This window comes from Ictidomys tridecemlineatus, chromosome 3 (genome assembly GCF_052094955.1).
Source record: "Ictidomys tridecemlineatus isolate mIctTri1 chromosome 3, mIctTri1.hap1, whole genome shotgun sequence".
Taxonomy (NCBI): domain Eukaryota; kingdom Metazoa; phylum Chordata; class Mammalia; order Rodentia; family Sciuridae; genus Ictidomys; species Ictidomys tridecemlineatus.
The window spans coordinates 50535755-50540714 of record NC_135479.1 but is presented as its reverse complement, the minus strand read 5'-3'; the positions used below and the strand labels follow the sequence as shown (position 1 = coordinate 50540714).

Genomic DNA, 4960 nt, shown 5'->3' with positions numbered 1-4960 from the left:
CTGAGACACAGAGAAAGCAATAAGTTCATTAAGTGTGAAGCAGTGTGACCCTGGCCTTCCACCCAGAGCCTCCTTATTCCCATTCAGAAAGTCACCTACTAGGTGCCAAGATTCACAGGGAATGTTTAATACTAAACCCAGACCCTAAGGAATCTACAATATGGACAGAGTTTAGATAGGCTGGCCAATAAAGTATTTAGAGCCCAACCATGCTCCAGGAAACGTAGAGATAAGGTCTTCCTATAGTCCAAAGGCCTGAAGACAAAATAGGCAGCTTCTGGAAGAGATGGAGACCTTGAGGATCTGGGTTGGGGTGCAGGGTTCATACTATCACACTGACTCTTGTTCCACAGGTGCTGTGTCTGGGAATTGCACTGGTTCTGGTAGCTGTTGACTATGACTGTCCGGTGAGATCCCAATTAAGAAGAGATTTGGCCAGGCGTGGTGGTGTACACTTGTAATCCAAGGGACTTGGGGGTTGAGACAGAAGGAATTCAAGTTTGAGGCCAGCTTCAGCAATTTAGTGAGACCCCATCTCCTAAATAAAAAATATAAAGTGCTGGGGATGTATCTGATTAGTAGAGCACTCGTGGGTTCAATCCCCAGGAACACCTGCATCCCCTCCAAAAAAGGAGAAAGGGATTGAGGATTGTGTCTCTGAACCAGTCTCTCATGGAGCCACAGCACCCTCTGCAGAATTTCAAGCGCTCTGTTACAGGACTACATCCCCAGCCCAAGAATGTATTTTCAACCTGGCTCCAAAGGAGCTGGGCAGTGTGGGGGGTGGAGCTAGCCGTGGCTGGCCCAGGAGAGGGGAGGGGATAGTCCTATCCAGCCCACCTTCCACACCCCTGTCCAGGAGTGGTGGTTACGTTTCTCCATTATCATCGGACCACTTGGTGCCATCTACTGCCTCATCGTGTCAGCAGAAGGACTCAGAATTGGACCCAAATGCTCAATAAATGGCAAGTGGGACTATTACTTCCAAAGGTAAGGCTTAACTTGTATTCGTAGCCACCCACTCCCCATCCTCCAAGCCCTTCCCACGTGGGCCAGGAAACCTGGGTGCCACAGAGGTTCAGGAGAATTCCCTCCTATAGGCCTAACTAGCCCTTTGAAAGTCCCATTCAATGTGGGGCGCCTGTAATACCAGTGACTTGGGAGGCTGAGGCAGGAGGATCAAGAGGTCCAAGACAACCACAGCAAAAGCAAGGCACTGAGCAACTCAGTCTCTAAATAAAATACAAAATAGGGCTGGGGATGTGGCTCAGTGGTCGAGTATCCCTAGTTCAATCCCCAGGAAAGAAAAGAAAGAAAGAAAATACCATTAGGTTTGTGCTCAGAAGATGGGGTACGGGAAGGGTGCTGCTTATCCTCCTGGGATCTCTTGACCCTACTCATTCACAGAGGTGAATACTTGAGCCAACCTGATGACTGGAATATCTGTGAGGAGCCATCCAACGTGGTCTACTGGAATGTGACACTCTTCTCCTTGCTGGTGGTTGCCTCCAGCCTGGAGATCCTCCACATTTTCAGCTTCTATTGCTTACCTTGTATTGCTGGTTTTTGCTGAACCCAGCCCAATTCCATCTTAAGATTGGGAGCCATCTCATCACAAAGTCATAAAAAGTTAATTTCTCTTTTACTATAAATTACTGCTATTTCCAAACTTGTTTGGAATTCCTGCCTGTGCCTTGAGCTCACCCATGCCTGGTTTTCCCTGACCAGATAACAACTCTCCCTAAGATCTTACTGGCACCTTATAAATCCTGGCTCCCGCTGACCAAATAACAACCCCCTCTGAAACCTCAGCAGTGCCTCATAAATTCTGATGTTGGGATCTGAATTTACTCCCTATCTTCAACCATCATGCCCTGTAGATCATTAACCTACTATCTGCCTTTGTATATGCTTGTCAGAATCCTGTTAGCTGTAAGTTTTTAAGACACTCCCCCTTTGCAACTTTTTTTGCTATAAAACTTTGTTCCTGCAAAGCTGGGGGGCTGGTCTCTAACCCACATTAGAAGAGACAGCCAACACATTTCAGCTCAATTTGTGTACTCAAATACAAGCTTGCTTTAAATTTGATTTAAATTTGGATTTGGTGGTCTTTTCTTTGCGTCGGGGTTTAACAGTTTGAATAATTGTAACAGTGCTCCACTTCTCCATTTTATTAAAGCTCTCCTTGTTCTGAGGCTTATTTTTGAAAGCAGACTGATTTTTTTTTCTTTTCTCCCTCCTGCCTCCCTAACTTGGGGTCAGGGTCAAGATTACCCTGAGTTATCTGTGCTCCACAAGAAGAGGATCCAGGAAATGAATAGCTCCAGGGCACACCTGGAGAGTAGCCTTTTGTCAGGTTGGTGGTGGTGACTTAGAACAAAGCAGCCCTCAAGGGGAAAGAAACCTCAATCAGGCACCAACAGAAAGGCTTATCAATCAGCAGGATCTCCTCACTAATGCCTGTCAATCATCAGGACCCCCTGGCCAATCCTGAAGTTCAGCCAAGCTCCCCTGACCAACTCCAGAGGGACAAGGGACTCCCAAAACACCTTTTCCTGTCCCAAGCCCTTCCCTTCCTGCCATGAACCCATTAAATCCCAGTCCAGTCCAGCTCCCATGAGGTTTCTCCTCAGACCCTTCTCCTGTCCACTATGTGGGTCTGATTGAGTTCTGCCAAGGAGTGATATCAAAATAAAGCCTCATGGCGGGGTTGGGGTGGCTTAGTGGCAAAGCACTTGCCTGGCATGTGTGGGCCATTGAGTTTGATCCTCAGCACCGCATATAAATAAATAAAAAATAAAGGTACATCAACAATTCAAAAATATTTTTTTAAATAATATAAAATAAAACAAAATAAAGCCTCATTCTGCAGCCTTTTTAATCTGCCTTCTTTGGTCTCTGCCCACCTTTGCCTTATCTTACACCTTTGAAAACCTTTTTTAAAAGCCCTCTGTTTTCCCTATGGGCAGAATCCAGCCTCTGGGACACTAGTCCCCTGTGTTTCTCATTTCATTGCAAAGTAATAAAACTACTTTTACTTTTTCTCAAAACCATGTCTTCATTATTAAATTGGCATGAATTGGCATTGGTGACAAAGTCCCAGCTTTCAATAACATTACTTTGTCATTTGTGAAGATTACAAGAAAAACTGAAGCTAAAATCAGACAGGCAGTCAGTAGAGATATGTACATGGAGTCAGGTCAGATCTAGGAGTCCAGTTTTGAGTTGGGAAGTTAGAGACTGTCCCTGATGGGTTGAAATGTTAATTCCTTCAGAGCCCTTCCTCCACCCTTATCAAGAACCAGCCTCTGCTCCAACCTGTTGCTATGGTAACCTGTCTCAGAAATTGCCCCTCCCTACAGGAAGCTCTAAGGTTGTTGATTAAGGTGTCCTGGGCTCTGCCATCCTGTGCATCCCCCTTCAACTCACCTCTTTCCCACTTTTGGCCATCCCATTCCTGGGCCTCTTCACTTACTTGGGAAGGAGAAAGATAAGAGGAAGAAAGCAGGAGAACAAAGGAAGCCTAGGACATATTAAAAGGGCAGAACACATTGCTTCTTGGGATACCAGGATACCAGCTATGGCCCCCTTCTCCATCCCAGGAGAAGTGTCTATTACCCCTTTTAAATAAACCCTGCTTTATATGCTTGCCTCAGCATGCTTCTCTAATGTTCAAACTTTAGTCATGAGGAAGCAGAACTCTTCACCAATAACCAGCAGTATCCAAAGGACAGGACTGTGTGAGGTGGAGATGCAGAGGGACCTGCTTGGTCCTGGCTAAGTCCTTGCTCACACTGTCTTTTCTGCTGGGCTCAGCTCACTGAGGCCCCACTTATACCTGCTTATACCTGCTTGCCCCTGGACCCCTGCCTGGCCTGCCTACTCCATGGATCCCTAGAATAAACTGTTTTGAGTCCACTCACAACAGTCCCCGCTCAGATAATGCCCTAAACCAGCAGGAGTGTGTGAAGGCCTCCTGAGCTTGGTGTTCTTCTGACCCTGTTTGGAGGCCCAACACCCTACTTATTTTTTTTTCAGAGTTGCTGAGCTATTAATTTGCTCAGTAAATACATTGGTAAACAAGGCAGATAAGTTTTGTGCCCTCAAAGAATTTAACATTCCAGTATGGAAAAAGAAATTTTAAAAGTAGCAAAGGATGGTCTGGGGCTGTGGCTCAGTGGTAGAGTACTTGTGTCGCACGTGCAAGACCCTGGGTTCAATTCTCAGCACCACATAAAAAAGTGAAATAAAGGTATTATGTCCAACTACAACTAAAAAATAAATATTTTTTTAAAAAAAGAAAGACCAAATTATAAAAAATAATAAAATTAAAATAAAACAAGCAAAGTATTATTTCAATTGATGGTTGTTGGGAAAAACATATAATGGCAGCAGCACCCCAGAGAAAAATCTCAACATGGTGCCTAACGACCCTCTTTCTCCTCTTTTTTCTTTCACTGGTGTGAAACATTCCCGCCGGTGCCAATGTTCAAATCCTGCGGGTGGGAACCTTTAGCCCCAATAAGAATTAACTTCTTGGGCTCAGATCTGACATATGGAAGAGCTTGCCAATAAAAGGGTGACCCGTTATCTACCTCAGCCCTGCTACCTCTCCTTAGGTCTATATAAACCCACAGCCTTTTGTAATAAAGCGGAACCTCTCTGGTGCTTTGTGTCGTGTGGTATCTTCCATTCGTAGTGCGGTGCGGTGTCTTACAGTGGTGCCGAAAACCGGGGAGACGGTGTGCTTGATAAACCAAGCCCCGTCTCCGCCACCGCCGTCACCAACGACATATTTCACCCTTGTCTGTCTTTTTGGGTGCTGGCTCCCTGCACTCACCACTGATCGAGTTTAGGTATGTTCCCCCTCTCTGGCTCGCCAACTCCCTTCAGGCAGCAGCAGGAGGCTCGATCATGATCCTCCAGCATGCTCTTGACACCCAGTAGGGAGGAGGGAATG

General features: G+C 45.8%; 1 long non-coding RNA gene across 1 annotated transcript; it reads left to right on the top strand.

Annotated features, from left to right (window-relative positions):
* Positions 1–887: 887 nt before the first annotated feature.
* On the top strand, positions 888–2088 carry LOC144375811 (uncharacterized). The gene is made up of 2 exons (XR_013435677.1): positions 888–990; positions 1408–2088. It is a non-coding gene; the product is annotated as an uncharacterized LOC144375811 (long non-coding RNA).
* Positions 2089–4960: the final 2872 nt, after the last annotated feature.